Here is a 13,120-nt window from a genome sequence, read left to right on the forward strand (position 1 = left end):
AATAGTTATCATTTAAAATAAATATGTAAATGTTTAGTGTTTAAATATTTAAATATTTATTATTATTATTTATTTATTTATTTTAGAATAGAATAACAGAGTTGGGAGGACCTTGGAGTCTTCTAGTCCAACCCCCTGCTTAGGCAGGATGTCCTACACCACTTCAGACAAATGGTTATCCAATCTCTTCTTAAGAATTTCCAGTGTTGTAGCATCCAGAACTTCTGGAGATAAGTCATTCCACTGATTAATTGTTCTAACTGTCAGAAAATTTCTCCTTAGTTCTAAGTTGCTTCTCTCCTTGATTAGTTTCCACTCATTGCTTCTTGCCCTGCCCTCATGTGCTTTGTTTCTTTATTTTGACATGCTATAATCTAGAAACTCTACACTGTACTGAAAGTGGAACTAGCCAGATAGGATTCCATTGGCAATTTTGTAAGCAACAAATGTGAAAGATTCCTTGATTCAAGATACAATTTTACAGGGTTAGATTATTTTTCTGCATTTGCAATTCCATTGATATAAACAAACCTACTTGTTTATTACCTTTGGCATTCCATATAATTCAAATAGTGTAAAACTTTTCCTCTCAGACACATTTTCTATGCGCAAAATGGTTGCCATTTGTATGTCATATGTATTGGAACAGAGTCCAGGAAATTGTTTTATTTAGACATGTTTAAGCATGCAGCCTTTCCCAATAGTTGAGATTCATACCTCATTACTGCCTTCCATAAAATTCTCAAAATCCAATGTGTTAGTATTACATAATATTACATTCCATACTCCACAAGTATGCAATATAACAGTTTGGTTTGGTCTTGAGTTTTGTATAATTAAAAATATTTTTAGGCATGGTCATAAATGCTTTCAAAGACTTTTTGTATACTTTTAGCATTTAGAATTATGAGGCTGAAAATATTGTTTTCATCTGCTGAAAAAAGAAAAAAAGTACTTTTAGTTGGTTGGGTTCAACTATTCTTCAAAAAGAAGGAACCCACAAAGTGTCTCAGCTGGAATTATTCTGGTTGAATTCTCTGCAGATTTTGGAATGGTAAGATGACTATTTTACCCCACTACTTCATAGAAATCTGAAATGATTGCTATTAGTGCAGGTTATGCCTGAAGTCTTTCAGGTTTGGCTTTTCTGGAGTATTTTAAAATCAAATGTGATGCCAGCTGAGTGATTCACAAAAGAAACATTCAGTTTCAGCTAAGGCACAAGATGCTGTGCATTCTCAACTGACTAATCTTTGAAATGGATTTTTTTTTACAAATAAATGAGTGTCTGGAATGATTGACAGTCCTCTTGTTCGCTTTGATAAGCAGAAAATCATATTCCAGCAAAATGGACAAAAAAAAAAAAAAAAAAGGAGGGGAAGCTCAGATTAGGATGTTTCACTTTATATTATCCGTTTATTTTGATTTCTTCAATATAGATAAGGTCTAACCTTAAATATTATCTGACATTTATTAGCCTATGGGATTTGATTTTGTGATTAATCTACCAGTAAATAGAATAAAATAAGAAGTTATGTGTCATAAATCTTAAAAAGTACAAATATAAGACTGTTATTCTAGTTTATCTGGGAAGATATTTCAATGAGTGGCTAATTTCCAAGCAGCTTGATAAAAAAATGTCCGATTAAACATAGGAATTTTTAGGAAAAGAAGATGAATATGTTTCACTCACATATAGAGATGCTAGAGATACTTGTTAAGAATTTTTTAATATAAAAAAATGGAGAATTGGCCAAAGTACAGCTGGTCACATTTTTCATATTCATTCTACCACTTTAACATTATCTTCAGAGGTGTTATGACTTTGAATGTCAAGTCTTCTCTCACAAAGCACTCAATGAAGTTCAAGATAGTTTTATTTAATCACACAAAAAGAAAGTCTTATTTATTTTTTTCCTACCGAGGCTCATTAAAAGAGAAATGTTAAGATTTTCCTCAAAGAGAAAGAGATTTTTAATTGACTTGCCAGTATTTATTATACTGATTTATTAATTGGTTCAAGTTTGTATATACTGTATGTATATAAGTGAATGTTTTGTCTTTATCTCATCAGTGGTCTGTACCCTTATTATTTATTTATTTATTTATTTATTTATTAGTTGCATTTTTATGCCACCCAACTCCCGAAGGACTCTGGGAGGCTTACAACAGAGAATAAAACAATGCAAACACTATCCCTACAAAAGTTTAAAAGAAAACATTAAAACCCATACACTCCAATTCGTGGCCAGGTCTCACAAGATCACCGTAGCGAGATCAATGGTTACTGTCTATGTTTCACTGGCATATGTTAGAACAGGTAGCACACACTTATTGAAAACTTTTCTCTTCAGGCATAGGAGAAGGTTGTTCTTGAAAATTATGCTTAACTTGCCAAATGCCAAAGATCTCATGTAGTAAGTGAAGTGGACAATTCTTGGTATTGTATGTATCTCAATCAGCATGAATTTAACTTTTAACTGGTAAGTCTTTCTTAGTTTCACAAAGTTCTCTTTAGTGTATGAATAGGATTGAGAAATGTCTTGCAGAAAAAACCCACTAGAAACTCAATAGCACATATTTCAAGGCATAGGCTGTCAAAATTTTGAATATGGAATTTTCACTATATGGTAGTCTGAAATAAAGGTTTACAAGATATGTTAATTCACAGTGAACAAATTGACCAATATCTATTGCCTTTCTAATTATTGTAGTGGCCAATGGCTGGTGAAATTTCTCTGCAGAAGAATTTTCCAATTCCCTTTCAGCGGCAAAAGGATGGGGAGAGCCAAACTTTTTAAGTGAGTGAGAGAGAGATTACTAGGACAACAAAACTCATTATCAATAACAATAGTAAATACTGCATCATGTACTTACAAAAAATTAGTAAAAGTTAAAACAAATTTTGACAGGTATACTTATCATGTATTAATGTAAATCATATTCATGTACTATTTGATTTTCAAAGTATTTACTGGGAAAGTATATTATCAATGTTGTTATTCTACATCAAATTTACTCATCTACTAGATCATCAGGAAAATATAGGTGTGTGGCCTTTATTTTGCATATACACACTTCTCTACAGAATCTAGGTCTCTGATATTTCAATTAATTTATTTCTGACTGTATTCAACTCTCTCCTTCCCTTCAGATTTCCCAATTTGGTGAAGAGAAACAATTTCTCTGATTTTTGAAAAATGACTAAAATTTCACAATTTAAGGGGAATAAATTATTTAAGTGTAAATTCACTTGAATCAGATTGGATGAAAACATTTTATTGCATTTCTACTAATTTTATAATGCAGTTTTATCCAAGACACAGTGTCAGGTTTCAATGTCGTCTCAAATAAGTGAAGAATGCACTTCAACCTGCATTTACTCTAGTGCTGACACACAGATATTTTGCAAGCAATTAATATAATGCATTCTTATGTATTCTTCCTTATTTTATGAATGGACAGATGGTGCCCTTTCAGCCATATAAAGTTCCTTTAATCTAACCAGTTTTTTTGTTTGTATGGACATGGAATTCTCCAGAATCGTGCTACTAAGGCAGATGGCAAAATTTTCAAAAAAACCTCCCCAAACTGCACAGTACTGTAGAAGATTTCTCCTAAAGCATGTAGAAAACCTAACTCCATTATTGTAATACCATGATATATACATCCACCAACTATTCAACTTTTTAAATGACTGATTAATACAAAAAATTAAATACAATATTTCACAACAAAATAGTCAAGATCATAAAGCATGTTACCCACTCCTGAACTGAATATAAAGTTAACACATCTAGAATTCACTAGAGCACCTTATTATAGATATTTTTTCTACCTTTCTAGTTAAATACTGTACCACAACAATGTTATTTTTTTTTTATTTTCTTGCTACATTAGCTCTTAAGAATCATGCTGCTGCCTTTTGTTTTTCAAACTAAATGGCTCGTCCCTGTTCAGGCAGAATAAAATTTAATAAAAATCACATGACATTCCAGTCAAACTAGATTAATGGTTCTCATGTAAACTAATATAATGGAAGGCTGGAGGTGATCATGCTGCATTTCAGCCCCTTAACTATAGATGGCATGGTGGTAACCTTAAAGTTTAGTATGGTAAAAAACAAAAAGAAACATTAATATCAAGCCACTGAGAATTGCTTCAAAGAGGGTGTATTTCATATATAGATACATGCTCTGAGGATCTTTCTGATTTATTTTTTCACACATATTAAGGCCTATAGTCAGATAATTATGTCTTTCACTTACTTTCATTTCCTATAAGGCACTAATTATGTTTAAGGCTTACATAATTCTATAAAATAGCTGTGAATCTATTGTTGTTTCAGAAAATTCCTCTTCATGCTGCCAAATCATTTTTTTTTTTAATGTGAGCAGAGCATGTGAAAACCATTTGCAAGGGGAAACTCACTTTAGCAATTTCAGTGCAAACCTGCTATTATCTTGCTCTTTAAGAGATGGTGTTTAGCATGACATGTACTCTTGGCTATTGCAAAATGGAGAATTAAAAACAACACAAGCCAATATACCTATATGCCACAAATCTGTCATATAGTTTTTCTACTGACACTTTATTTGGGCTAACAAACCCCCTGATAATAAAACTGGTTTGAAGCTTCATAATTGTGTTGCATTTTCACTAGGTCAATAGGGCACACAGAGCAGCTAATGGCAGAAGGAGCCATTAAGATGAAACAGTTGCTGTGATAGAAGCAGAAGACATATGGAATAGTTTTTTTTTTAAGTACAAGTTTCTTGTGACTGCTCAAAAGCCAATTTAAAAAAAAAACAAAAAACCAGACAGGGAATAGTTTTATTATGGCAACAGATGCCAATCATCTACAAATCTTATTCTAACCTATGTTATGTTTACTTGAAGAATCTTCTGAATTAAAATATGGTATGGTATGAATCTTACCTCAGCATTTCCTTGCTTTGTGACAAGGCTACCAAAGATGGTGAAAGATTCTTTATTTACATTTACATTTCCAACAAAAATTTGAAATACCTTTGTACATTTTCACAACTTATTGGGCGTTATATACCAATGAAACAATTTACAAAAAATATATATTTTAAATTATGATTTAATATAATTTTTAAACTCTTCATCGGCATGTTTTCTCATTCAAGCATTATATTATATCCAAAATACTTTGCCCGTTGATTCATGCAATGATTCACATATTCATTCTCCAAATTCAATTTCAATAATGATTTCTAAACCTTGGCAATTACAAGTTCATCATTATCACACAATATAATTTTAAATTCAGTTTTACAAAATAAAACCTATAATTTTTTAAATAAACTTTCTTTCATTTGTAAATATTTAAACCAGTGATAGACACATCCTTCTGACTGGAGATTCTCAATCATCCAGGTCATGGTTGTCCCAAAGGTGTTTTTTCAGAAGGTAATTTCTTTAAGAAGAAATTCCAGTTGCCTTTTGAAAAAGCACCTTTGGAACATTGTTCTGTCTCCATGTTTTCTTTGAACTTGAGGGTAGGTTCATCTTGATTAAAAAGTATTATTTGCCAATAGGTCCGCCAGACTGACCTTGCCATAATTTCTCTCCTGAAAAATACTTCATTGACACCCAAAGAGGTACCTTTGTAGACAACCATGTTTTACATTTATTCCAAACACTTAGGATGGTACCTCTAACAAAATGATTCTTAAAATCACATGTTCATCTTACCATATCATAAGTAGGTGTGCCTTCCAAATCTGAATTCATGGCCTCCTAATTAAAATAATATCTTGTTTTCTTTCATCCAAACTGAACAGCAGGCATCAAAGTACAATTTCAAATCTGGTAAACATCCTTTTTCTTTAGCATTTTGCAATAGTCTATATCTAATTCTTGGCTTTTTTCCCCCTTGCTATATAAATTTAGAAATGTCCTTTTTCTACTAAATGGAGTATCAGTGTCAATATCAGTAAAGTTTGAAATAAAAATAAAATCTTTGGTAAAATATTTATCTTAATTACAGTTAGAATAATTGCAAATTATCCCATCTTAATAGGTCTTTTAAAATATAATTCTACACAGGTGCAAAATTGTTTTGAAACAATTTAGACTTTGTGTTTGTCAAAGTAAGGCCAAGATATTCAATGTTGAAACTTGACTTTCTTGTCAGTATTTCATAATCCTGAAAAGTCATATTCTTAATAAGCATTGTTGTTTTCTGTTTATCTCTTTCAAAGCCTGCTAAAGCTCCAAAGTCATTTAACTTCTTCATCAACTATTTCATAATAGTAGGACATGGCTGAACTTTGGGTAAAAATTTATTCAAGAGGTTAAAGTGATTTCTACTTTCCAGCAAGCAAATATTATTATTAATGGAGATTTAAATAAACCATGTGAAATTCAAAAGGGCACAAGACAAGGATGTCCCTTATCTCTTTTGCTGTTTATATTTGTGCTGAAAATTCTCGATATTAGACATGATGAGAAAACATCAGGCATAAAAACTAAAAAGTATGTTTATAAAAGAATGCTTATAAATTGAGAGTATTGCTAAAGATTTAGTTATATTTCTGTTAGATCCAATGTTAATTAGATTTTATGGGGAAACCCAACTTTAAAAATTGGGAAAGTGTGAAAAATATGGAAACATTGGATGGAAATGGGGATATTGACTTTGGAACTAGCTGACAGATATGAAGATGAATTTTAAAGTTAAGTTAAAAGATAAGTTAAGTGATAAACATCATCTGTCAGATGTAGCCCAATGCCAATATTTACAGTTACAACATTTGTTAACAACTTTGTTTGGACTAGTAGCATTTTTAACTTCTGAGACATCTATTAAAACAATTTTATATATCCTTTAAAACTAAAAAAAATAAACACCTTCTACTATTAGTTGTTAAATTTATATTTACCGACAAAGAAATACAGTAAAGGGAGACTAGTATAGAACTATTTCAAGCTATCTACTATTAGTTTTTATACATATTTGTTATCAATAAATCAATTTAATGTGCAGATGCTAAGAAATGTGGAGAATGAAGAATCAGAGATCCTGTATTGCAATGGGAGAGCGGCAACTTCTATAACAAGAATGTTAATAGCCATTAAATGTTGAGAATGTTTTGGACTTAATTAGATTTGTATAGAAATTTTCAGTCTAAAACAGCATTTTGGTGAAAGTAATAAGGGTAATGCCTCCTTAAAACTCACAATGTTTTCACAATGTTGTACACTTGCAACATTTTAGGAGGAAATAATGGACCATATAAATATGATAAATATTTATAAATAAATACGTGCAATGAAAGCTAAACTTTTCAGAAGGTAATATTCTCTTGAATTATATACTTATTACTTAATTTGACAAGATTAAAAAGTTTAAATTGAACTTGAATGAGCTGATCTCACATTCAGAACAGTGAGGTAGCTGTTTAAAATAAAATTATTAAATTTAGCACTTCATTTATTGAAATATATATATATATATATATATATACACACACACACACACACACACACACACACACACAAATATAGAATAAACAAAAATCCAAAAGCTACATATAACTGTTTGAGAAAGCAGTGGTTCAAGTAGTCATAGGTACAGCTGAAGGCATCCATGTAAAATCTCTTACTGTCTGCCTAATAAGAACCACTGGGAAGTATATGTACTCTCGTTCGGAGTGATACCTCCATGGGCAATAGAAGCATGCCTTTTCAGTTGCTACCCCACTGTTCTGGATGCGAGATCAGATCTTTCCTCCTGATTTTTACGGGTGAAAATCTGCTTGCTGTAGTTATGAAGGGTAAACTATCTTTCACAACAGTGGGTTCATCTTTATCATTATTATTGTTCCTAAATTTTAGTCAGGACTCCAGGGATGAAATTTGATGTGTTTGTCTTTTTAACTTGATGTAAATGTTTTTAATCCTGATTACATATTGGGGAGTTATAAGCCTCTAACACCAGTAGATTGGAGTGGTATACAAGCCCTGAAAAACAAATACCAAATGGAAAGCACTTTTTCAGAAAAATGTCACTGATTAATAAGTAAATAAAATGTATAAGAATATTACCAATATTCATATTACCCCTTGATTTCTTTTAATATGCTTTTCTTTTTGTAAAAAACTGATTGACAAAAATGTTTATAAAAATAACTGGACTACTTGTTGGAGCAAGGGGAACTTCCAACTTCTTGCTGCTTCCCCATTGAGTATCCTTGTCAGAAGCTGGCAGGGAGCAACAGAAACTCTTTCCTTCCTTCCTTCCTTCCTTCCTTCCTTCCTTCCTTCCTTCCTTCCTTCCTTCCTTCCTTCCTTCCGTCTGTCCGTCTGTCAGGGTTCCAAGTAACAGACCCAATGTGATCAAAACTCTGAGGCCAAGGCTCTCCTCAAAGTCCAAATTTATTAGGCATATCATATTGCCACATCTGGTGAAAATCCGATTCTGAAGACCTGAGGTTTTCCTCACCCAAATTAGAAATCAAAGTTCTTCCCCCTAGTTTTTTTTTTTTAATTTGATTTATATAGTTGACAGGTCCATCACATGGCCCAACCACATCACAGTCCCAACTCCATCTGGTTGCAGTCCACGCCTCTCCAGCACCTGGTGGGAACATCCTTGGATCCCAGGAGAAATAATTTTATTTTGGCTACAAGTCCCCAGCTATCTCTATTCCCCCCTCCCATTCCAACAGTTCCATCCAGCCTCGCTGCGGCAGCCCTGAAAATGCTTCAAAATGGCTTCAGGGTTCACTCCTTCCTTCCTTCCTTCCTTCCTTCCTTCCTTCCTTCCTTCCTTCCTTCCTTCCTTCCTTCCTTTTCTCTTCCCTTCTCTTAACAACAACACAACACACACACACACACACCTTGATTGCTTCATATATATATATATATATATATATATATATATATATATATATATATATATATATATATATATATATATATATATATATATATATGTATATATATATGTATGTATATATATATCACCTGAGCCTCTTTCAGTTGGTATATTATGTTTGTCTACACATATATGTGTTAATATAAAGACTTCATTAGCAAGTTGCTTAAGTTATTATATCTGTGGGTAAACTGAAAATAGTTTCTGCAAGGTTAATCTTTGATAGTAAAATATCATGTTCAGCACAGTAAAAAAATATTCCAGTGATTAAAACAATATAACTTTTAAATTATGGGGTATTTTAAATTCAGCCAAATTATTTAATTCGTTTTTATTTGATTTTAAATTTTTGTATTTATATGTTTTTATCTTGTGGCTGTTCACCGCCCTGAGTCCTTCGGGAGAAGGGCGGCATAGAAATTTAATAAAATAAAATAAATAAATAAATAACTTCTACTGCTGTCCTAATGCTAGTTGACAACAAATATTGGATATATCCAATAAAATGACTTTTAAAAAACCTAGAGAAAAAACATAACCATATCCCACATGAGCACATTTTCTTCATCTACTTACATATTATCACTGAAAGCTTGATTTTCTAATGTTCCCTATTTTCAAAATAGCACATTTTGCTTTTAGTACAGCTTTGAAATCTCCCAATGTCTTTTTTTAAAAGTCTATTTGATTTAATTTCCTCTCATGTTTAGAAATAGTCACCAATTTCCATTACATGCTCTGCTCTCAGTTTTCTTGACTGAGAATTTAGTTTCATCACTTCCATTTGCAAGTCCATGCAATTTTCTTATCTTAAAGTTCCCATTCTTTAATCTCCTTTGTTTGTCTCATCAATGGCATTTTTATGTTGTAATCTGAATAGAATCATGCAGACCTGATTCCTATTGTTTGTGGTTATATTATACTGCCATTTACAACATAAGTTGTTACCAGCTGGTTCTCATTGTGCATTCCTTTAGCCCAAGTAAGAATGATTATCTTTCTATTCATGCAAATAATGAGGATGTTTGCTATAAACGTTGGTTCTCCTATTTGCAGTTTTAGAATGAAAGCATTTGTGATTTTGGCTTTACATTATAAGAAAGGATTACAGATTGGATTTGTTACATTATTCCATTCTTCTGTTCTTCTTTGTATCAGTCCTAATATAAATACATGCTAAATCATGGATACCAGTCTTGGTATAACAAACGTTCAGATTTGTTATCCAAAGGTGAATGCATTAATGGCTGCTATGATACAAACATTGTCCTTCTATATTTTGTGCATTAGTTTCTAGATGCCAGAGGCACCATGATTTTTTTGTTTACATTTAGTTTTATATCTTTAGTAATTTATTTAACTTTTCTTATTCCTTTTCTCTATTTCACCAAATGTTGCTTATCTCAAAAGGAAATAATGTGATATGTATCTATGCATAAGTCCATGAAATTGCTTTCCTTATCATGGAAATGGTATCCATCCTTTTCTGTTTTGCATCTCCAACTTCCATTGGTCTAGTTACTGACTGTTGAAATAATACATGAAAAGAACAAGTATTTGGAATAAAGAAGCCATGTGTAGTTGTTTTTTACTGATGGCCAGCACTGAAGTCCTTGCTTTTTCAACAAAGTCACAGGTATTTTATTGCCTCTGCTGAGCTACTGCTTATAGTTAACCTGCAACTATGTGCAGAATGTTGGATTTGGCCCAGATACCTGCAAAATTTATTTCCAGCTATAATGGCATAGAATGCAGAAAATAATTATATCAACAAAATCAAATCAAATCAAATCAAATCAAATCAAATCAAATCAAATCAAATCAAATTGCTGTTGTTTTAGTTCTGCTCATTTCTTTTCAGACTGTAGCTGCCAGAATGTAGCTGTCTGGCCCACTGGTAGAAAAAGTGGCACATTTTTTTCTACTGGTAAGAGCTATTGTGAAATGGTGAAGTCAGCAGAACAATACTTACCTGGCTTGTTTCCACTTTGACCATTCGAGCAGAGAGGTGATGGCCTAAGCTGTCTTGGGCCATTGAGAGATCGAGCACACTGCTCTTACCATTATATTCTCTTTTTCACACTAACTCCCTCTGATGTACTCATCAAAAGTGTGATCTAAAGATTCTAATGAGAGAGATAATGCTAGCAGTAATATCAGCTGCTAGGACTCCCTTATTAATTGCCTTTATATTGCTCAGTCCAATTAAAACAAAAAAATAACTATAATAATTAAATACAGAGTTGTTTGTAATATTTATCAGGATTATTTCATGCTGATATTCATGTCATACTTATCTCAATCAGGGAAGAGAAAACATAGTATCTTTCAAAGAAGGCTTAGTTTTATTAGATTATCCAGTTCAGAAAAAAATTGTGAATAATTATGAGAAGGTTTCAAGGTCACTTTTCAGTACATTTCTATATTTGCTGCTCTAATGGATATGCATTTGACTGAAGGTTATTTCCAACAATTCAGTTGTTGACTCTATGATAGGCTGAAATAAGTTTTTCTTCTTTAGTTTGCAAAATCCATCAAGAATACTCAAAGGATCAAACAAACTGCAAACATAACTGCATGATAAACATCACACACCTGCAGTCTAAAATTATAACTAATTGGCAGTTGAGCAATAATATTGCTAAATGTCACTTTCAAAACTGAATTGTTAAAATACTTTTTCAGAAATGTATTACTTCCACAGTTAAATTAGAGAGTGTAAAATAACCACTTAGAGCCCTCTTCAAATGGTTTCAGTTTTAAGTGTTCTCAAAGGAAAAGCCATTCCTTTTTATCATAAATATACAACCCCGTCACATCTAAGCAGAAGGTAAAGAAAAAGATTATATTAATCAGCTAAAACATCACAAAGATTCTAGACCTTAAGAATGATTGAATGAAATGAGCTTTTTATTTTCTCATTATCTTTTGATCATCCCTTCCCTTCCCTTCCCTTCATTCCTGCCCTTTGGTTAACCTAAGCATAATTCATTTTGCCTGTTATGGTTCAATCTATACAGCCCTTCAGGGAAACTAATTTCCTTCGGTTTGGCTGCAACAGTTTTCCATGTTTTACAATCAGGATTTTGGCAAACCCTTCCACAGAAAGTTGCTAACACTTCCTTTATGAAGCTGATTGCTTCTAAAATGCTTTTCAATAAAATATTTGTGGAAAGTGTATGTTTAAAGAAAATGAAAAGGGTTCAGATAATATGGTTTATGCAGGGGCCATTGGAGTTAAGCATATACTATCAACTCCACAATCCTTAAAAAATAGCTATTGACATTTACATGACAAATTCCTCTTCCAGTTATGGAGAACACAATTTGCAGTATGTGGATATTATCATGCCCTGAGCAGGGATTAGGAAATTATGGATAAAAGTTAATGAGTGCCTTCCAACCTGGAGTTCTCACAGTAAGATAGGACTGAAACTCCTAGAATTTCCAGTAAGAGTGGAAAACATCAGGTTTATAAGTTTGCCTAAAAAATTAAGTTCAGATTCCAGAGCACAGAAATTGTTTTGAACTTCTGTTTTAAAACTTAATTCTTCAACAAAAGTGTTTCTACATTAATGTTTTGTGGAAATGTTTGTTTCCTAACCAGAATGAAACATATTGTGACAGTCTGCACTTGTTTTATTTGGATCAATGGGTTAAAATCAATAACTTACCAAATGGAGAATCAGAAGGCAAAAGAGTCAGGAACTGATTTCTCTTTTATGTTGTTTGTTGTTCTACTCCTTAGCTACATTATTATGCTTGAGATCTATCCCATAGCTTTCTCATTGGACATACACTTAAGTTTGAATGCACTATGTGCAGAATTAGCAGGCTTGTGCAAGGGCTGAATCACTACACATATTTATTCAAACTGTATCAAATTATATCTGACCTTAGCTAATTGCCAGAGAAAAGGGAAAAAGTTCATAGTGAACTGAGAAAGTTCGCATATGCCTGATCTTTTCCTTTAATTTGTTTAAGCTACCAAAGGAGATACATCATTTAAAGGGGAAAAAAATCAAATTTATAAGACCTCAATTTTTACAACTTCTAGTGAGAGAACTGTGTGGATTATATCCAATATTTTTTTAAAAAATAATTTATATTATTTGGATTTACAGTATATGGACAATGCGTAATAGTCATATTCATGTATAGAAAAATGGTCTAAAGAATCTCTACTGCGAAATTGAGACAAGCACTGGAATG

Source organism: Pantherophis guttatus, chromosome 5 (assembly GCF_059756535.1).
Source record: "Pantherophis guttatus breed Tessera chromosome 5, ASM5975653v1, whole genome shotgun sequence".
Lineage (NCBI taxonomy): Eukaryota > Metazoa > Chordata > Lepidosauria > Squamata > Colubridae > Pantherophis > Pantherophis guttatus.